We start from the raw sequence: 23,765 nt of genomic DNA, 5'->3' as shown, positions 1-23,765 counted from the left end.
GAATAAAATTTCATTTACTCTTGGTTATATGCAGCTCTATGTCCTAATTTTCTTATGCAACTATAGGTTTTTTGTGTTAGCATGCTCATTAGTTCTTCCTGAATTTTGAATTTTCTGAACTTAGTAATTAGATCTCCACAGAAAGATACAATGAAGTAATATGTCTGTGAGTCTCAATGGCAGCCAGTATATGTTATTCACAGAGGAGTGGATTTCAAGTTTAATGGAATAGGCCTTTCTTCTTTATCATATATTAACTTTAAAATGCATGGAATAAGTTTATTGAGGGGGCTCAGTGAGTCAAGATGACTACCACAAAACCTGGCAATCTAGTTATATAATTGAAACTCACGTGGAAATCAAAAACAACTTCTATGCATTGTGGTCTGATGTCCATAAGTATGCCTCAGCAGACATATGCCCATATCGACACAGATGCAAACATAAAAACAAAAAAAAGGTATAGAGGTAACTGCTTAAATACATAAGAAAAAGCCACTATGAAGTATTGGTAAAAGAACCAAATATCATTTGTAAGTTTATAATGTTTAGAAAGAAAATAATTGTTTTAGTTTATTTGATAAGATACTAAAAAATATAATAATTCTAATATGTTTAAATCCAGGCTTCTTTGTATTATAAATCACCTATAGACTTGTGAAAATTATTTTGTTATGCACTTTAAATTATTTGTATTATTTATAGCTAATTCTTATAACTCATATAATAAATATTCTATTTTTTATAACAGAAAACCAGAGAAACGGAAATTTAAACTAACATCCTTGTATCAAGTAAAGGACAAAGTTTAGCACTCTTATCATTACCAACTTGAATGAATTGAGAAGCATTGGGATCAATATAGTTCTCCTCTGGGTAAATTAGAATTAGAATTAGAATCTGAAGCATCAGTGTCATTTGACTTGAATCCCTTCAATGACTCAAAATATGAACTGATTTTGGGACATGTAAGAGCTGTGGAATGTAAGGACTAGTCAGGACCATACATCACTGCGGGTAGGTCTTTTTGATTCTGCTTGACCCTGCCCTCTCCTGACATTCCTGCATGATGCTGTAGCCTTCTCACAGGCTTAACAACAAAGTGTACATCCTGCTGTAACTAAGGCTCTGAGATCACACACATCTCTCATCCTTTAGATCGTTTCTCTTAAGCATCTGTCGCAGCAACAAAAGGCTTGATGAACAAACATTTATTTGAGAATTTCAGTGCATCCTTTCATTTCTAGTTATTCTTCTCTTGCTGTATATTGTGCTGTTCCTGATAAACTAACTCTAAGGTAGATTACCAAATATAATTAACACAATCTTTTTATCAATTGTTATAAATTCTAGAAAAGTTATTATCCCACTTAGAAATGAAATGTCAAGGTTGCCAATTGTAAACTAGCCTAAATTATAGGATACAATTTCTCTAGGCAAGTTTTCATCTGCAACGTGACCAGAAAACACAAAACATGGAGGCCAGAGAAAAACTTTTGGGAGTTGGGTCTCCTTAGACCACTATATAGGTTCCATAACTGCTTCACAGTATAGGATTCTTTAAATATTTCTTCCCTTGAGAGTTAATTGTCTTACATGGTATCATGTTCACAGTGGTGATATGTTCACATGTGCAGTTTAGGCAATGAGTTTAGGAACCTATTTTTTAAAACGGACTATGAGACTGTTGAGGTATTGTTTAGGTTGAATGTTTAAAATGTGGCAGTAGCAGGCTGGATTTCTATTTGATTTTTGTTTTAATTCTCCTTTCGCAATTAGGAGAGGGATGTTCTTTTATAAAATTATTAATACGACAAAATACTCTGTCATACACAATGACTACCCCCATGCCAGATTATTTTTCCATAAAATGTCAAAACTCTGTGAGTCCTCTCTAGGTCTGTTCCAATATGCTAACTTATTTTGATATTTGATATGAAAAGAGCTATAAGAAAGTGTGAGAGTCAGTCATCTATAGGATGGAACACAGGGTCCCCAATGGAGGAGCTAGAGAAATTATCAAAGGAGCTGAAGAGGTCTGCAACCCTATAGGTGGAACAATAATGTGAACTAACCAGTACCCCCAGAGNTCATGTCTCTAGCTGCAGATGTAACAGAAGATGGCATAGTTGGCCATCATTGGGAAGAGAGGCCCCTTTGTCTTGCAATCTTTATATGCCCCAGTACAGGGGAATACCAGGGTCAAGAAGCAGGAGTGGGTAGGTTGGGGAGCAGGGCAGGTGGAAGGTATAGGGTACTTACGGGATAGCATTTGAAATGTAAATGAAGAAAATGTCTAATAAAATAATTAAAAAAAAGAAAGTGTGAGAGTTAAGCTAATAATCCTATCCGAAAGTACAACATGAAAAACAGGTGGGGGGGGCAAAAATTACTAATTTTTATGTTACTCCTTTTAATCCTTTCTAACTCCTTCTGATGGACAATCGTCTCCAGACATCTGTTAACTCTTCTCCCTGAAAAGTAGATTTATGTATAACTCTAATTAATGTATAATTCTGTATAACCTAACCATTCCTTAAATTAAACAGATGTTGTGATGTCTGGAATCCAAAGGAGCCAGTCTTCTATCTTTATCTGCTAGTGATGGTGTTTTCTATGATTCTTTGTTTTAAAACATTTACACTATATTCCCTTTGAATGAAAAAGAAAGTGAAAGATCCAAATAATTACATTTCCTAAAATTATTTCTGGTAACTTTCCAATTATTTCTTTAGACTCTCCATATATGTAGCTTAAGGGAGTCAATTTAGAAAAATAAATGCTTTGTTTACCAGTTTACGCAAACTTTAGGTTTTAAAAATCAGCTTTCTTGAGATTTCAAGTCCTATCAATAATTGACCAACATTCACATTTAAAGAGAGAGAAAAAAATCTGCAGGGAGGAGGATAGGAGGAAAGAATGACCACAAAAGACAGATTTGAAGAGAATGAGGTCACCTGTGGTCTTTACTCAGTATGAAGATTTCTCAGCTACTTCATTAATGAGAAGAACAGGTTGTCCCAAAATACATTTCAAAGTTCTGTGGTAGAGTCAGACACATCTGTGCCCAGACATACCACATGCCTTTAAGAAAATGTCATGGACTAATTAGGAGATATCCTAACACTTTATCTTCAGCAGGGTAGAATTATGACCTATTTTTTTCTTTAAACATTCTTGGTTTCGCCTCATTACACAGAAATTGGCTAATGCAGTCATACTTACTGCAAAAATGGATTGAAGCCCTGTTTTGGGCTGCGGCTTCCTGCTTAGTCCCTGTCAGTTTCATTTGAAGTGACTGTGAGGCTCTCTTCCAGGCCTCGTAAGAGAGATGTGATTGAGAACTGGCTAAGCATCCAGATTTTCCATTTTTTGAATGTTAATTGAACTGTGCCCCATGCAGTGTCTTTGGAATGACTGATTTTAATTGCCACTGCTGAACAATGTCAATTATAGTAAAACCTGAGAGATTTTAACTTCTCACGCAGATTTAATTAGGGTGAAGTTTTAAATAATTAGTATATATTAATAAACATCATTTTTCTCTGTAATAATTATTGCTACTAGGGCTGTTGACAAATTACGGGGTCAAACATTAAAACCCCCAACCTCCATACAGTTGCACCCTGTTCTGTTACTTGCGACATGAAATGCTGACTGCTGGCGTGGGTAAAAGATCTCTGGAAGCTTCTACACACTGTGTAAAGGCAGAGACTTTGAAGTCATTGGGAAGCCCCCTGTTCCGACATAGAAATTCAGCAAGAGGGTGAAGAAACTAGAAGACATTGTGAAATATGGCTGGAAGAAAAAAGAGCCAATGCAAATCTTCCTTGACAAAGAACAATTTAAAATGGGCTCAATATCTTTTATAACAGAGAACTAGGACTGCCTAGTACAAACATAGCATTGGTGTTTTAAAATAAACACAGGCTTATTTCTTCCCCCTCTTCCCGGCTCCCTTCTCCTTCCTGGATTACTAGACTCCTGCCTCACTTTCTCCACTCCCAGCTTCCTCCTTTTTGACTTCTTGTACTCTTGATCCTCCTGCCTCTACCTCTCAAGTGTTTGGATTATAAGCAAACTTCGTGACCAGCTTTTTTTTTTTTTTTTCCAAATCGCTTTATATTACAATTGATGATAAATTAACAGTCTATCCCAAATTTCTGAAAATTAGCTCATTTAACCAATCCTTTCTCCTTTCCTAATCTCCTTTACAGGTCGTACTGGTCATCATCCCTGGTGGCTATTGTGGCATAAGCTGTGCATATCTTCTGCATCTTGATAATAAATCAACACCATATAGTGTGATCATAAGGATACTACTCTTCTGTTCTCATTGTGCCACATGTACCAGAATGAAACTTTCAAAAATACTCTCTAACAGAACTAATGTTTGCTTTTCCTAAAAGCTGAGGCTTGGAATTGCATCATTAGGGTTATTGTACCATGTTTTATTGCTGATATTTCATTCTCTATGTGTTCTTTCCATGAGAAAGACCTAAGATAAATGAAGAAAAATATGGCTGCTCTCCTTCCACCCTCAAAATAACACTTGCTTTAATGTTTTTATTGTTTTATTAATTCCCTCCACATGTTGGTCTTGTGGTATTCAGAATTATGTTCAAGTCCATTTGACATTTTTAAACTTATTTTATTAGATATTTTCTTCATTTACATTTCAAATGCTATCCCAAATATCCCCTATAATCTCCCCCCCCCCGTTCCCCTGCCCTCCCACTCCCACTTCTTGGCCCTGGCATTCCCCTGTATGGGACATATAAAGTTTTCAAGACCAAGGGGCATCTCTTCCCAATGATGGTTGACTAGGCCATCTTCTGCTATATATGCAGCTAGAGACACGAGCTCTGGGAGTACTGATTAGTCCATATTGTTGTTTCATCTATAGGATTGCAGACCCCTTCAGTTCCTTGGGTAATTTCTCTAGCTCCTCCATTGGGGTCTCTGTGTTCTATCCTATAGATGACTGTGGGCATCCACTTCTATATTTGCCAAGCACTGGCATAGCCTCACAGAGATAGCTATATCAGTGTCCTTTCAGCAAGATCTTGCTGGCATATGCGTTTGGTGTCTGGGTTTGGTGTCTGATTTTGGGATGGACCCCATTTGACATTTTATAAAAAAAAGATAAACAGTTTCCAGGTCAAGAAGAACAAAGAGAATTTTTGCTACAAATGTTTGAGATTGTATAAGCAAGGTTCTTCCTTTAAGAACTCTATCCAGTAATCCTGTTAGCTTTAACACTCAGTGTATTTCCTCTTGCATGCAAAACTTCCCAGGAGCATTGATTGCATGAGGCTTAGGGGTGGGGGGAGGGGAAGCTTGTGAAACATTCCCTGCATAAGTAATTAAATAAAAGAATATTAATGCCATGATTAGAAAGAAAAAGGCTGATGCCTAGTCCTTCAGTGACTCAAAGTAAATTGGAGGTCTACTTCCGTACCACCCTTTATGCACCCACCAGCTTTTATCAAAGGGAGGTGGGGAAGATGAGATTCTAAACAAATAAAACAAAATATACATTGACATGTGCTAGACATTGCTGCAATATCAGGCTATGACTCGGTCTTGGAATTCATATGACTTAGGCAAAACTTGATTTCTACTTCAGAATTTGTTTTCTGAGTAAATATTTAGACATGCTTGAATTTAGTTCTCCCTATTAAAATTCCTGTCACACAGATACTAAGGTTGTTGTCTGTCATGGCCTGATAGCGCCTCTGAGCTCTGTGAAAAATGGAGAACTCCCATTTCTTATTAGGGTTTCCTCTACTCTGCCTGATCTGTGGAGCCCCAGCCTCTAGTCTTCTACCTGAGGAATATGTGGCCATTGGCAACCTTAAAAATTCAACTCCCACATGCCCACAAGAACCAGTCCAGAAAACACCTGAGATTCCTGCAGTGCCTCTCCACAGAAATGAAGCATTCAGAGTATGTCAGACACTTCACCCTAAAAAGAACCTATTCTTGCTCTCCAAGGTTCATATACAGCCTTTGTTTGCCCTGAGTAAAGTATGTGTATAAGGTGTTTCACTGAAGATTGTCTAAGAGGGCTGTTTCGTTGAATATTTTCTAAGAAAGTTATGACACTGAAATCCTCAGGGAAGGCCTCCCATTGGAGAAGTCCCACTCCCACTCCTAGCTTTCTACTCCCTATCCCAGCCCCCTGGCATTCATTCCCATCTGGACCTGAATCCTGAAGACCCCATTTGGCACCTTGACACCCTGAGGGAGCAAACAGAGGACACAGAAACACAAATGGCCCCCAACATAATACCACATGCCCTGTGATTCCAACCTAATATATTATTAGCTGGTATGATAAACAGAGTTTCCTGCTGTATCTTTTACCTCTTAAAAATTTAGGAGGAATAATTTAATGATACAAACAATTGGAGAGGCCTGAAAATGCTTAGTTTGCATCATTGGTTTCTCTTTACATATACTATGTCCATACAAGAGGTGTGTACAATAATCTGGAAGATTACTGGCCAGGCACAGTCTGTGGAGTAACTAAAACAAAAAATCCTCAGAGGTTCTTGTTTACCTCCATTAAGTATGGATACTCGGAAACCCACAGTCACATAATAGAAGCTTAATTTTTACCAAGTGTGTCTGTGTTAAACCACGGTAGTAAGGACCACAATCAAGTCACCTAAAACAAATTGAAGAGTGAGAAAAAATTATCTGTATGATGATGCATGCCTAGCATGTATTCATGTCTAGTTGGGACATTATGAAAATTGAAATCTTACAGAATGGCATTCAAACTGTATTGTAATTCAGAGTGAATAAGTGATCTAATATTCCCCATGTGCCATTGTATGTCTGGAAGGCTGTGTGTATATCATCTTATTTACCACTTGAGTCATTCCTAAACAAATATTTATTGAGTCCTGGTTTGATAAATACTTGGAACTGATTGTCTATGGGATGATGTTGATCTTATGGTTCTTCATAAATGTTTATTGAGTTAATTAATAATGCATGGACATATTTAAATTATACATGTCATGGAAATAACTAATTATTATTTGCTTACACCTATATATGGTGAATATAGATAAAATACATAATGTGACTATGAATAGATTAAAATTATCTCGAGAAGAAATTTAAATGTACATGAGACTGATTTGAGTTACATCACTATATTTTTTTGCTTTTGATAAAAAGTGGCACATTCAAATGGAATATTTTAAACAGCAAGTGAGAGAGATGCTCTTATTTATCTACAGAGATGACATCAAACACTTCTGCTTAGAATTGAAGAGCAAGTAACTCTTTTACCTCCTACGTGATCCCTTCTTATTGTTTTGGAGAAGAAAGAACACAGATCCTCTTGAGTATGCTCTTTGCACAATTTTATAATTATTTACATTCTAAATATATAAAGTTATATTTTTTAATAATGCTATTATTTTAAAGAATTAGTACATTTTCTAGAAAATCAAGTTCACTAAAGATAATTCAGAACCGTATTGAGACCATAAATAATAAAATTTAATTTTTATAAAGTTATTACATTTTAATATAATTGTGTGGGTATTTCTTAGAGTATGTATGCCATGGTACATATGTGGAGGTCAGAGGACAACCTGTGGAAGATAATTTTCTCTCTCTGGCACATGGACCTAAAGGATTATGCTTAGGTTGCTAGACTTGACTGAAAGCATCTTTATCTATTGAGTTATCTAACCACTGAGAACAAATTTTTAAGATCAACCATGAGTTTTCCATACAAAATAGTGAAAATAATATTGAACAAAATAATATTTTTACCTACTTTCTATTCCCTTTTTGAAATTATAATTAAAGGTCAATATTCTTCTTACTGCATAAGAATATTTAACTCTAGGCTTATATTCTACATCAACAACTCCAACAAGTAAATACTCCAAAGAGCTAAGAGACCACCATAAACATTTAGAACTAGTAAAAATTGAGATGGAGACCTTAGGATGTGCATCCACATCTTAGAGCATCTGCAACACAAGTCCTTCAACTAAGGATTAGGAAACATCACAGAAAAGGCATAGAGGGCTGAGAAAGCCAGAGCAACCAGACATCTTCTAGGAGGTGGTGTCTTCTCATGCATGATAGAGAAGCTGTGTCCTTGAAATCTCAATAATATAGTCCACTAAACAGAGATCTGCAGAGTAATAATAGCAGTTGGCATGGCAACATGGAAGAATATCTTACTACTTCGATCCTTCTTAGAAGGGGGAACAAAATACCCATGGAAGGATTTAGAGAAACAAAATTCAGAGCTGAAATAGAAGGAAGGACCATCCAGAGATGGCCCCACCTGGGGATCCATCCCATAAACAACCACCAAACCCAGACACTATTGTAGATGCCAACAAGATTTTGCTGACAGGACCTTGATATAGCTGTCTCATGTGAGGCTGTGCCAGTGTCTGGTAAATACAGAAGTGTAGGCTCACAGTCATCTATTGGATGGAGCACAGGTTCCCCAATGAAGGAACTAGAGGAAGTACCCAAGGAGATGAAGGGGTCTGCAGCCCTATAGGAGGAACAATATGAACTAATCAGTACCCCCAGAGCTCCCTGGGACTAAACCACCAACCAAAGAAAACAAATGTGGGACTTGTGTCTCTAGCTGCATATGTAACAGAGGATGGCCTAGTCGGGCATCAGTGGGAGGAGAGGCCATTGCTCTTGTGAAGATTCTATGTCCCAATAGAGGGGAATGCCAGGGCCAGGAAGTAGGAGTGGGTGGGATGGGGAGCATGGGGAGGGGTGAGGGGATAGAGGATTTTCAAAGAGGAGACTTGGAAAGGGGATAGCATTTGAAATGTAAATGAAGAAAATTTCTAATAAAAATATATTTAAAAAGGGGTCAATAAAAAGCAAAACAAAACAAAACAAAAACAAGGAGGCTGAGCAAGCCTTGCATTCCTCATTCCTCTATGGTCTTTGCTTCTGTTCTTTTCTCCAGGTTTCTGTTGTGGTTTCTCTTGATGATGAACAGTAAACTGTAACATGAAATAAACACTTTATTGCTCCCCCAAAAGAAGAAGAATATCTTACAAGTCTCCATCCCTGGATCACCCCTGAGTTGCTGAATAAATAAGAAATTTCTCATGTAATCAAAATTTAATTTTAGCATTTGATTACATTTATTCATTTTGTGTAATTACTTGGTTAGAGGGAGTCTTCTCAGAGGACAATTGGAGGTAGTTACTTATTTCTCTCCATCTACCATGTTTGTCTCAGGAAAGGAAGTGCCTTTACCCTTTGAGCCATCTTGTAACTTGTATTGTTTTCTCCCCACAGGCACCAGTGCACAAATTCTAGCTGATGAGTGACTTGAGTAGATGATAAACTTTAAAGCCATCCTCCACTCTATTAACACGTATGCCCGTTGATCTTTAGATACACAACAAGACCAGATCATACTCACTGCCATCATACTGTTGTCAAGATGTAAAAGCAAAGAACTGTGTGATTATGAGGTAGTTCTTCCTTCCCATCTCCTGCCCCTAGCCTGATTTTTGTGAGTATTAATAGCAATCTGTTTCAAGAATTTATTATACAGCCTCCAAGAAACAAAAGGTATAAAAACTGCACTCTTAGAAAATTCCAAACTGCTATAGCACACATTCAGTGTTTACTTTATTATAATATTACTGCCAATGGGCTTTGCAGAGTAAAATAAATTTAGCACTAATGAGCACATTTTGAAAGTTTAAAAACACAATTTAATAAATGATTTAATGTAATCTCCACAAAAATGACTCCAAGAGGCAGAAGAGTCACAGAGTAGGAGAAAAATCATGAAGGAACACTGAAGCGCAAACTAAGTAAGTTAAAGCAATTATAAGTCTTAAATTAGCTATTAATCAAGTTGTCCTTGTTGTCTTTTGATACCACAATCTTACACAATGACAAAGCTAGGTCAATTTAATTATGGTATTTAAAGGACTAGCGATTTGGCTAAAAAAAATTTTTGTTGTTTTTTTGTTTGGTTTTCCACATTTCCTCTAAATACACAACATTTTATAGAGAACCTACAGTCTAGCCTCAGATCTAATAGCACAGTTGAGTTTCTGAATTGTACTTCTCAATAACTATTGTGTTTTCAAAATGGCTATTGGTCAGCCATGAGATGGTTTACAGGCATAAATTTTCTAGGCTTTAAAATAAGCTTCTATTTTCCAACCTTTGTCTTATTCATATACCTAGGTTACAACTTTATTTTTATAAAATATCACATTCCAAGACTCCTTTTTGTTATCTAATACTAATACATTTATCTGAAACATATTATCCATTATGTGTTAGGAAAATATAGATCTAAGAGGCTATAGACATAGGACTAAAGCTAACATGAACTAGGTTTTGAAAAAGATACTATACATTCATGTGGTCCCAGGCAAGCCTGCACAGGGAGTATCTGAAAACCCTGAGAATTAGATTTAAATTTCTGTTTAAGTCCTAATACAGATCTATGCTCTTAATCACGGTGGGTTTTGTCCATATTCACAGTCTTCCCAACACACATTTTCTACTTCATATCAGTTTTGTGTTTATTTCAGCAACCATCATTCTTTGCTGTTCCATTTTGATTACTGCCTTCCTTTCTGCTTTTTCTGATGCATGAATTATATCATCTTGAAAGTAACAGAAGCCACCTTACTCCTGATAAATCTCCTATGGATTGTCTACTCAGTAAAGGTGGGTGTATATCCTCAGGACAGCTCTTGGAAGCCTAGCAGTATTTCAATCCCAACAACTCAGAAAGCTCAGGCCCACCCAACTGATTGTATCATAGGAGTATCTTACATATCTCTGAGGCTGTGGAACACTAGAATAGGGAAGGTAGGTAAAAACAATAACCTCTACCCCCTCCGCTTTCAGAAGGGAACCTGATCTGGTTTGGGGTGAGGGAAAAGGACTGCATCCCCGAGGGCCAGCAGAAAGAATGGAAGCAGGCAATCTCAGAAGATAGGAGTTTGGGGGGAACCTTCCAAAATGTACCAGAGACTTGGACTAAAAAGGGAAAGACCTTAGATGAAATGTCCGTCAATAGGAAGAGGGAAGTTATAGATCTTACCTCCAGCAGGAAGACAGGACATCAAGTGAGGAATGGAGTTGCCATTCCACAGTCACAACTCTGACCCATAATTGTTCCTGTCTGAAAGAATTACATGGATGGAAATGGAGAGGAGTCAGAGAAAAAGAAGGTCCAGGGACAGGCCCAAAGTGGGATCCAGCTCAAGGGGAGGTTCCAAGGCCTGACACTATTACTGAGGCTATGGAATGCTCCTCAAAAGGGACCTAACTAACATGATTGCACTCCAGAAGACCAAATAAGCAGCTGAAAGAGTCAGATGCAGATATTTGCACCCAACCAATGGACAGAAGCAGCTGATCTCTGTTGTTGAGTAAGGGAAGGCTGAAAGAAGCTGAGGAGAAGGGCGATCCTGTAGAAGGGCCAGCAGTCTCAATTAATCTGAATCCCGAGATCTTTCAAACACTCGACCACCAAACAGGCAACATCATACACCAGCTGATATGAGGCCCCCAACACACATACAGTAGAGGACTACCTGGCCTATGCTCATTCAGAGATGATGCATGTAACCCTCAAGACACTGGAGGCCCCAGGGAGTTTAGAAGTCAGGTGGGATAGGGGGTGAGGACATCAATGTGCAGGTGGGGGAGTGGGGAGGAGGTATGGGAGGTGGAGCTGTAGGAAGATGGACGGGGGAGGAGACTAAAATATGTAGTGTAAAAATATAAATTAATTAAAGAAACCAATAACCTCAGATTTGGAGATTATTTATTAAAGGCTTTTTACCTCCAGCAATAGGCAGAAATTCCCCTCTGCTTGGCTCTATGTGTTTGTTTTTGTTTTGTTGTTGTTGGTGGTGGTTTTGGGATTTTGTTTGTTTGTTTAGCAGTAAATATAGATCTGTGGTATACAGAAATATAGGTGGCTTTTCTGCTGCATTTAACAGATTGAACTATGCATATTAGAGTAAGAGTAGAGAAGTTTGGGGCACCCACTTTTAACCTCCCTCTTCCAAATGAATGATTACCTGATACAGAAGGAGGTCCTAGACACCTTTAGACTAATGAGAAGATGGAGAGGAAAATCATCCAGTTGGAGAAAACCTTCCTCATAAGTAATGTCTCGCAGCTGCGGGGAGAGCACTCTTCTTTACCTGAGAACGTTTATGACACTTAAAATAAACTTCGTTTCCATTTTGCACTGGGCTGATTTCTGTCTTTTACTCTTTTAACTAATGGAAAAGAATAATCCCCCTACAGGCTGGTATCACTTTTATCCTTATGTCCTGGTGTACCTAAGAGTTTTAAATTCAACAAAGACAAGCTTAAAGCTAGGATCCTAGCCAGCTGGCCATCCCAGGGACAGTGCTAGAGCCACTCCCATCCATTAGAGCTGAGTTAGCAGAACTGGGCGACAGCCAAGGCCCTGTCAGTGTATTCCTCCTATGTAAGTCCTTGGTCACATTAGAAAGACGACTAGTGATTCCTTATGGATCATAAAATCCCAAATCAATGAGTCAGTCTCCTTCACTTGGTACCTAATATCTAGCTTTGATAGTGAGTCTTCATATTCATTTGAGTGGATTTGTAGTTACCATGGAAACATGCCTCCAGGTGTGTCTCCAAAGTGTTTCCAGATAGATTTGACTGAGCAAAAAAGACCCACCTCTAATGTAGGGAGCAGGACTCCAAGGGCTGGTCCTTGACTGAATACAAGGAGAAAAGGACTTGGGCCCATTTTTCCCACTGCTTACCTCTCTCTTTCCTGACCACAGCACAATCTGACCAGAATCCTCTCTCTGTCTCCTCTCCTCTATAAATAAATGTCAGCTCAAATATATCCTCCCTTGACTGGCTTCTATTCAGGCACTGGATCACAGCAATGAAAACATACTATAGAAAAAGGATATCCCAAGAGGTCCCTCGGCTCTTATTTGTTCTGTCTCCTGGTAACGAAGAAGGATGTGTGGTTGTGAACTTGAACCATCAGTCCTCTTCCTCGTTCTAATTAGAATCACCAATGATCTAAGGAACTGCTCTGCCAATTCTGATTCCAAATTGAATGATCATCCATCTATGCCTCCATCACTCATCAGTATCATTATTAATCAGCACAGACTGTGCCTCCTACCTATACAGAAAACCTATTATATTGTTTTCTAAAATAGCACATATTGTGTTTTTTCCCCTACTTCGAAACACTTCTTCATCTGTGATCTATTATAGGACATATTTTAACCCATGATTTGGCATGTTAAAATTCATGGCTTTGGTTTTTCTTTCTTCAATTTTCTCATTCCTCTCTTCCCTTGTTAAGTTTCTTTGTCAACTTGAGAGCCATTGGGAAGAGTGAAGTGCAATTGAAAAATCACCTAGATCAAATTGGTCCCTGGGCATTGTCTGGATTGCTAGGTTTTCTGGGAGGAGCCAAGCTGTTCTGGTTAGTGTCTTTATAGGTTAGTGGTTCTGAGCTGCACCAAGTTATATGTGCAATCCAAAGTATTAACCAGCACATCTCCTCAGTTTCTACTTCAGTTTCTCCTCAGTTTGTGATCCTATGCTGCTGCTTCAGTTCCTGTCCTGACATCCATCAGTGATGGATGGTGACCTGAAATGCAAGTTGAAATAAACCCTTTCCTCCTTTAAGTTGCTTTTGGTCAGAGTGTTTTATGACACCAACAGAATGAAACTGGAACAGCCCAGGAACCTCATCTTACCTCATGACTCAAAGTATCACCTACCATCAATGTATGACATATTTATACTTCCATATATACTAGAAACTCTCTAAATCCTGAATTTCCTTGTGCAACCAGTTTTTGAAAAGGAATCATAAATAAATGAGCTCCATCCTTCCCCATGCTATAAAGAAATGTTAACTTGAATCTTTATGTAATACTGAAAATTTAACATTTGATTTTTTTCATACCTCTCAACTTGCCGTGTCCTTTTTCCCCCAATGACATTTCTTAAAGGGAGAATATAATTATTTGACATCATTCTTTACCTTTATTTTCACTAATGTTCCACATATATGCTATCAATAAATCTGACAATTCTGCCCCCAAATTTCATGCACTCAACCCTTCTTGTTAAGCTCTAGAGCCCCTAATGCCCCAACTACACAACCTGCCAAATTCTACTACCTAGAGTCCAAAATCATGAATACTTGACTGTTTTGCTGTCAGTGTTCAAATCTATGCTTACAAGTCACCTAAGAGGTTCACCACTCAAAACGCTTCTCATATCAAACGCCACATTCTATGCAACTACTTTTTAAGATTAAGGTGAATACCTTGCATTGCACTTTATTGTTTTTACAACTGCATGATGTCTGTTGTTGTTTATTTGTCTAATTGCATTTTCCATGAGAGATGCACTGGAAGAGAAAAGGGCTATAATCTTCTCACTCTGCGAACCTTACAGTGATTCCTACACTGCTCAGTGGCACATGAAAAATGCTACCTGTGGAGTTGCCAGTAACTATTTGAGTTTGCTTTATACATAGACTATTTAAATGCAGAGTTTGCATTCACTGAAGACATTTATTAGAAACTACATCATCAATTATTAATTTATAACTAATTGTGCAATGCCAATGACTAAATCCCCAAATTCATTTAAGCCATTATAAGCATAACACTGTTAAACATTATTGAACAGACAGACACACAGAAATAAGACACCCTTTCTGTCTCAAAAACATGATGTACATTAGAGAATATAATCAGAAAAGTAAAAGGACTGAAAATGACCCACAATTATTTTGAATAAAGAAATGATTTCCATATCATTCAAGGCTGGTAGGAAGATATTGGTATGCTACTGATTATTAAACAGTCTTTTATAACTTAAATATTTAAAAGGATAATGTAATAGAGAAGTATAAGTCCCATATCTGGCTAATTATAAGATTTTAGGCAGTGTTCTCTAATTTTTATTGTTGTTTATTTTTATTCTATGACTCTCTCTTTACTCATTTGTATAATGGAATAATTTATGAATATTAGTTGAGGAAAGTGTGAATAAAACATAAAACCAGGTACCTGACCCATACTTGCCACATCTATGTGGTAGCAGTGACATTGAATATATAGTCCAATAAGTTATATGGCTGTGGACTAATGGGTTTTATACTGAATACACCCTTTAAAACATTATCTTATGATTTACTTATGTATATGTGCTATGCACATGTGTGTGCATGTACCTGCTGAAATCCATAAGTGTGTGTCAGGCACTCTGAAGCTAAATTTGAGGGTCCTCTGCAAAAGCAGCAAGTACCTTAAGCTGCTGAGCTCCCTTTCCAGCTCATGATATATTTTTTTTAAATGAGTAATATCTTTAATAATAAGGAAGGATATAAACTTCATGAATAAGATTGATTTATCTTTTATCAGGGTCATTTTGTCAATAATATTCATGATATTTCTCATTAAGGAAGATACAGTAAATAAAGATAAAATACTAACTTAAATCATATTGTATACCTTTACATTCTTGAGTAAAGCATCCAAATATTTTACAAATATTTATGGCTTTGTGGAAATTTCAACTTTAGTGGGCTACTTGAATTTTATTTGACAACTTTTAAACACAGACCTTACTTTTATTTTTCAAAAATGATGGCTGGGTGATAAACCGTTCCCACCTACACACATTCCTAAGCAGGCTCCCCCACATCCACACATGCAGGTACATGCTTGCACATGAAAAATCCTGCTGCATGCTTTCTCGTGTCATCTAGCCAGCTTGTGACAGCCAGCTCTGACCATCATTACAGAGGAAATTAAAAAACCTGCAGGGATCATAGAAATTTAATTAAGAACTACTTAATTATGAATCATGGATGGGCAAGCTATGTAATGTGGACTACAGCTGGTCATCAGCCATATTCTGTATACCACTTTTACTCAAGCTAAGAGTGGTTCCAAAATTTTAGATACTTCACATTTTAATTTAATTTATTTAATATTTTAATTTATAAATAAGAGTGTATTCATCTAAGATTTCCCATAGGCTTTGAATATTTTCTGGCCCTTGTGGAAGTGTGGTATCTCATTTAAAGGACTGGCATTCAACATTAGTACAGGGAAAGGCTAAGGACCTGATTGTTGGGAATACTTTCATATCCTTTTAAGCTTGATATCATTTGAAAAAAGAAAGACAATGATCTTAATAGTGTGGAAATCAACCTGTGAACATTCAAGTATCACAGGTGATAATATAGCACATTGTAAACCGTTGACTAAAAAAATTGTATTTGACTTGTAAAAAATGTCTTTGAGTATTATCTACAAGTATACAATGCAATATATCTATCTCCTCACTTTTCCATCCTCAACATATTCTCTCAAGGTAACTCTTCCTAACTTTACATCTTTTCAATTTTTAGCCAACCTACTGAATGCAATTAGTGCTATTCATACATACATGCATGCATACATGAGTATAGGCCCATCCACTGGAGCATAGGAAACCTAATATCCTCAATAAAGAATGGTTCTATCCCATGCCCAGTAACTTTCAAGTGCCAGTGTCTCCTTAGTAAGGTGTAGATCTGGAGTTTACCTATCCAATCTATTGTGATCTTATGAGAATCTTAGGCAAGCAGAAACAGCTGTTGTGAATCGATGAGCATAATAGCTATGTGATGTCTACAAGATAGTATTTCACAGTAGTCCTCCCCATCTTGCTGAATTTACATTATTTCTGCCTCCTCTTCAGTGATGTGTCCCTCAGTGTCAATGATGGTGAGTTAATAAAGTTGTCCAACTTTAAGAGTGAGTAATCAATCACTTACTATTATTCTTGATACTTTTAAAAGCACAAAGATATGTATAAGACCAAAGTTGAGACCATCCCAAGTCTGTCTTCAACAGAAGCAGGCAGAAGGTAGAAGTTTGAGCCTGGCCTCCTTTAATATTTTATAAATCAAATAAATATTTTAGACCTACCCCAATGAAATTCTATGTTTTGGTCCTTTTGTATTTCTTAAGGTACCATTTTAAACACGTAATAAAAATTTTTACATCTGTTATTGTTCAGAATTCTGGAGAAAATTTAATTTTCTGTGTTTGTTGATCTATTCGGTTCTACTTTTCTACAATTGAAATTCTATACCCAGCTCTGTCTATTCATACACTTGTTGTAAAATTTCAGGGTCTTTACTTAACAGGAATCTATTAAGTAATCATTAAAAATATCAAAATGTAAAAGAACAATTTTAACAGATACAGTTTTGAAATGTTCATCTATTAGTTCCAGACCATTTTTTTCCAAGGACATTCCAGATACATGATGTTTTGTCAATATAATGGACACATTAAAATGTGTCATGAATAGACAGATCTTAAAAAAGATACCTTAATCCTTGACTTACAACAATTCTTTATTCCTGATATTCTGTGCTGTTTCTACAAAGAACCCTCAATTGATAACCTACTCAACCATGAAAATAGCAGAGTTTAGGGGCTTTACTTAACATCTTACAAAAGATCTTTTCTCCTCAGTTCACAAAACCAAATAATGGTAATCGTTTCAAATAATCTGAGACTGAATTTCAGGGGTGGCTTTGGGCAGAAAATGTGTCTACATCTGTGAAAAATATGGTGTCGGTTGATTTCATTTTAAGAGCTAAGATCAAAATGTACATTCAAATACATTTAAGACTCTGATGTATTTAAAACTATCATGGCTCTTTTGTTGAGATTTGTTACTTTCCACACTGCTCAGGTTTTTAGAGACATTAGAATTAAGTCAAGCTTAAATGTTTAATCTCAGTTACTTACTAGTATCCCTTGTCATGCGCATTAGCTTTGCCAAAATGACACAGCTCATCTGATAGAGAATTCTCAATTGGAGAAATTTCTAGGACAAATGATCTTGTGGATGATTCTTTGTGGGATTGTCTTAGCACTTATCCATTCAGAATGGCCTACTTCACTGTGGGCTGTACCAGGCCTGGACAAGAGATCCTGGATTGAATAAGAAAGCTAGCTAAACAGGAACTTGAAAAAGCCATCAAGAAGCATTGTGTCATGGTTGCTGCTTCAAGTTCCTGTTGAAGTCCTAGGTCCAATGAACTGTGACCTGGAAATGTAACACAAATATAACTCTTTTCCTCTATATTGCTTTTGTTATGAGTCCTTTCTCAGCATCAGAAAGGGAACTAGAACACTTGTCTATATTTTAAAAATAAATACTCATTCCTGTGTGCATGCTTTGACCTATTATTAATTTCTGGATGGTGGAGCTTGGACATAGGCATTTTTTCCACAGCTCTTCTTTCTTTCTTTCTTTCTTTCTTTCTTTCTTTCTTTCTTTCTTTCTTTCTTTCTTTCTTTCTTTCTTTCTTTCTTTCTTATTTTTTTTATTTACATTTCAAAGGCTATCCCGAAAGTTCCCTATACCNCCCCCTCGCCCCTGCTCCCCTACCCACCCACTCCCACTACTTGGCCCTGGCCTTCCCCTGTGCTGGGTCATATAAAGTTTGCAAGACCAAGGGGCCTCTCTTTCCAATGATGGCCAATTAGGCCATCTTCAACTACATATGCATCTAGAGACTCAAGCTCAGGGGGTACTGGTTAGTTTATATTGTTGTTGCACCTACAGGGTTGCAGCCCCCTACAACACCTTGGGTACTTTTTTCTAGCTCCTCCATTGGGGGCCCTGTGTTCCATCCAATAGCTGACTGTGAGCATCTACTTCTGTGTTTGCCAGGCACTGGCATATCCTCAAAAGAGGCTGCTATATCAGAGTCCCTTTAGCAGAATCTTGCTGGCATGTGCAGTGGAAAGTCAGAGGAGTCGGAGCTCACGTGATGCTTAACTTGAACTGTTCTGTAGACATACCTAAAAGATGGGTGTGTGTATATATGCATGTATGTGTGGTATGTATATATGCATGTATGTGTGCAGTGCGTGGTGTGTGTGTGTGTGTGAGTGATACAGTGGACATACATAACACATAGTAAAGTTCTGTATCCATAAGATTTACAGATTTGTGTATGAAAGACTAATTTCCTTACTAAACAATTAAAAAGAGAAACAGACCACAAAACTAATATAGGTTTATTTTTGCCAGATTGCTAACAATACAGGTATATGAATAATTGAAATCTCTACACCTTCCTAGGATACCCAGTGGAAATGGTCCAAACACTACCACCTTTTTTTTTTAGAGTCAGAAGTGAAATAGATAAAGAGATTGCTCAGAGAATAAAGATCTACCCTGGAACTTACATTTCTAAAAGTTTCAAGTACTGGATTGCATGCTTAATAGCAGTTTAATGCTGCATTTTATTGTGCATTTTAACACATTAAAATTTTATTTTTTTAAAGTAACTATTGGCAAGTAACAGTTGCTGTGGGAAGGGTACTGTGTACACCAGTGGTGTAGACACAGCTAAGCTGTTCATGCTTCAGTAACTCACCTACCACCCACTCAGGCAAGAAACCTTAATTAAACTCAGTGGATCATACACAAAAAGGAGACATGAATGTAGGAGTAAAATTATGAAACAAAGGATGGAAGGGTGTTCAGGAAGAGGCATGGGCAAAAAAATACTAAAATAAATTATAAATATGTATAACAATGCAGTGATTTTAAAAAAAGGACAATTGAAACATTACCCATTGAAATACATTTTGTTTTGTTTTATTTTGTTTTGTTTTGTGTAATGATGCTCTAAGTTCTGTATCAGTAGAAGACTCTTATGGTTTTGTCTTTTAAAAGAAATTTCAGTGACTGGGAGTCTGACGTAATATAATATATAACATAAAATAAAACAACAGAAGCAGTTTCAGAGTAAGAAAAATGTTTGGAGAGATGCATTATTCTATTTTTTATTTTCATTTAGTTGTGAAAAAAACAATGTACAAAATGGCTGGGGGAGGGAAGGGATTATTTGGCTAATACATTCTGGTCACAATCCTTCACTGAGGGAAATTAGTGCAGAAAGTAGAGGCAGGAACCAGGAGGTGGGGCGGCTTGTTATTCCACACAAAAGTATCTCTACCATGGAATTCACTCATACCCAGAGACAGACAGAAGGGACAAGAGAGGATGGTACCTTTTAGCTCATTCTCTCACTCCAAGATTTAGTTATCTTTTTTGTATAGCCCAGACATACTTGCCTAGTGATGATGCCACCTAAGGTGGGTTGAAACCCTCCCACATCAATGAAATAATCAACATAATCCCCCACTGTCATGCTCATAGGTCAAAGGGATCTAGGTAATTTAAGCTAAATAGAACACCATCTTGTTTCACAGTACAGTGTGCATGGCAGCAATGCTTGGTGACAACCACAGAGAGCAGCTGGCAACAATGCATCCACAGTCAGAATGATGAATTCTGGCACTAAGCTTGCTTTCTCCATCTCCTTCAGTCCAGGACCCTAGTCCATGGAGTGGAACTACTCACAGCTAGAGTGGGTCGAACAACTGCAACTAATGTCATCTAGAAATGTCTTCACTGACAAGTCCAGAGATTGTCTCCGAGGTGATTCTGCATCTCACACGTTGACAATGAAATGAAAGGCAAAATAAAAACATGTGAGCAAAACTTCAAAATTGATGAGGTTTTATGTTTCTGGATTTAAAATCACTTATACAAAAACTAAATTTGGGGTGGGATGGTAAAATAAAAATTAGTTTTTTACTTTGTCATAAATTGAAGAAAAGTGTCTCACTGTAAATGTAACCTTTATTTGCCTGAGGAAGCTGTCATCTCAGAGGCTTACTGCTGAATAAGCTCACCCTTTCTAGTTCTTCCTGAACTTTGTCTTGACCTGTGTCTAACCTGTTCTCCCTGCAACCTGTTTCTGTAAAATTGTCCCATTAAAACTGCCTCCTCTCTCTCTCTCTCTCTCTCTCTCTCTCTCTCTCTCTCTCTCTCTCTCTCTCTCTTTTTTGCTCTCAACACTGCTCTCTCTCTTTTTAAAAAGATTATCTATATATAATTTTATATATATAAATGAGTACATTGTTGCTGTCTTCTACACACAAGAATAGGGCTTTTATTACATTACAGATGGTTGTGAGCCACCATATGGTTTTGAACTCATAGGGAATTGAACTCAGGACCTTTGGAAGAGCAGACTCACTGTGCCATCTCTCCAGTCTCTATGTTGCTCTCCTAAGTCACCTCTCTTGTCCTGTCTGTTCTCCTGAGAGTTGGGTACATCTTATTTCTGACTCATTCTGTCAAGTCTTTCTTGGATTTATAACTCTATCTGTGCCTCAGTTAGATGTCACTTTCAAACATGGCTGCTTCCCTTTACAACTACTTTTACCTTAAAGGTGTGTGCTAAGGGTGTGTCTGTATTCCAGCCAGAGCAACTAAAGGTGTGTGGTCTGTCTGCATTCCAGCAAGATCCCATAGTTTTGGAAGGTCTTTGGATGTGATCACTTGCCAGAACAGCCATGTTGCTGAATAACATCTGTCAACATATCATAAGTGTGGCCTGTGAGATAGAGTATGTCAGAGGGATGAACATTCCTCAAAATATAGGACCTGTCATATGAAGTAGTCCCTTTATTGCAGAAGAGTCTAATTATCTTGTGTTCTTGGTCATTTACATGTATGAATATAGACACAAATAATTCTACATCATGTATTTATTTTCCTCAGAAATATTAATCAGTTTATATTCCCACTAGCCACATGAAGTTTGTGGTCAATGAAATGGTTTCTGAGACATCAAATATTTTTGTCATGGCAAACAAGTCTAGAATATAAAAACTATTTTGACTTTGAATCTCTTAGAACCTCAAGGTAGGAAGAAGTAATTGATTCTCCCAAGTTGTTCTCTAAACATCCAGATGAGCACCATGGCATATTTGGTCAAGCACACACACACACACACACACACACACACACACACACACACACACACATGCATTCACACTAAAGAAATAAATAAGATATAATAAAGATCAGAGAACCTACCTTATCCTCCCTGTTGAAATCAAATTTGAATTCCTTGCCTGTATAAAAGTATAGATTTGATGACCACCTGGTAATCAGAAGCAGGTCACTACTGTTGCTATTGACACTGTTTGCTTTCCTAGTCTATCAATCAATTCCAATTCTGACACTATAAGATGAATGTGTCTGATTAATCTTAAATTAAATTAAAACTATATGTAAAATTATACATCGATAAGAATTTGAAATATAAGATGATTTATTTAAAATAACAAATTAGTTTTTAAGTGTTTTAAAATATGTCAGCTTCACCACTGAAGTCAAAAGAATTTCAATTTGTCTTTTAATTAAACAGTGGATTGAAGTGATCTTTTTTTGTTTGTTAATGACATCAACTAGTGTCACATTGTGTCCAACAAACATACAAAAGTGAATGAAAGTTCGTCTTTAATGGACTAATACTCATTTAAAAATATATTCCCCCCTTTAGATAAATGAGATACACACAGTACATGTGAGATAAAACAAATACATAACTTTGCATGGGATATAAAGTTTTAGTTTTCCAAAACTTATTAACATGGTACATGTCCTTAATCACAACAGTCAGGAGAAAGAGTCAGGCATATTGCTGAGAACTCAAGACCAGTCAGGTGTGCCAGAAATGTCAGGACTACATGCCAATTTTCTGTCTCCAAAAATATTTAGAAACCATTTTTACACCAAGTGTAAAATAGAACCACACCAATATATGACCTCTTTCAATGCTGTATTTGTATTTCTGTTTGGATGCATGTGAAGCTTCACTTATGGTTTCTAGTTTCTGACAACACAGCCTCTTACACTATATTTCAGGATAAAGAACACTTTCTTTTTCATATATAGCTCTCAGAATGGAAAAACTTTACTGAACTCATTGCCAAGTTCAAGACCCTGAGGCTGCATGTGACAAATGACCTCAGTGCTCCAAGTGAGTTGCAAGTTTTCATCCCTAGTTATTCCTCCCATTTCCCCATGCTTTTGTTATTTGGCTGAGATTTTGAGATTAAGGAATTGGAAAGACAATTTTAAAGTATCTCAAAAGCTGTCAGAATTGGGTGTTCTGCAAATAATAAGTTTGTATGGAATACATATGGGAAAGTATTAAAGATACAACTGTGATACAAAAATATTTTACACAAAATTGGAAATTATTAATTAGAACTTACGTTTGTACATGTAAATGTTGACCTAAGTAATAAGTGATATTTTTAGTTATAAAAGGAAGATATGATACCTATTTTTTCCCCAGCTGTCCTCCTATCAAACTGCTAAATATGCCTACACTTACAGCTATTTATATGTATACTTGTATATGTTATTGACTAGAAACCACTTGTGATGGTAACATGCTGTTCTTTGTCCTTCTGAGATTTGAGTATCCTTGCTTAACATCCTACTTTTGAGACTTATCTATTTTCCAGCAAATGTTGTGATTCTATTTTTCTTTATAGCTGTATAAATTACATGCAAAATATTTTCGAGAAGGGACACAGCTTCTGGGAAGGATCCTGTTTCTGGCTCCAGTCACCCAGCACCTTTCCCTCCTGAGGAGGGGTGTCCGCCCTGGAGGAGTCTCAAGGCCTGAGCCATAACGAGAGCCATCTTTGCTCCGGTTCGCTTGGGCTCCAGTCTGCTTTAGCAAGAGTGTGGACCGCAGAAGCTACACAGCTTCAGGACAGACAGGAGCAAACTAACTTCTGGGACAGACCCTGTTTCAGGCTCCAGAAATTTGG

The 23,765-nt window shown here is 37.1% G+C and overlaps 1 protein-coding gene across 4 annotated transcripts in view; it reads right to left on the bottom strand.

Annotated features, from left to right (window-relative positions):
- Positions 1 to 23,765, bottom strand: part of Lrrtm4 (leucine rich repeat transmembrane neuronal 4) — a 750,427-nt gene that overhangs the window by 419,009 nt on the left and 307,653 nt on the right. The gene's annotated exons all lie outside the window — the stretch shown is intronic.

This window comes from Mus pahari, chromosome 2, assembly GCF_900095145.1.
Source record: "Mus pahari chromosome 2, PAHARI_EIJ_v1.1, whole genome shotgun sequence".
NCBI lineage: Eukaryota > Metazoa > Chordata > Mammalia > Rodentia > Muridae > Mus > Mus pahari.
Note: the sequence above shows the minus strand (reverse complement) of the source record. Positions and strands in the feature narration are given on the sequence as shown.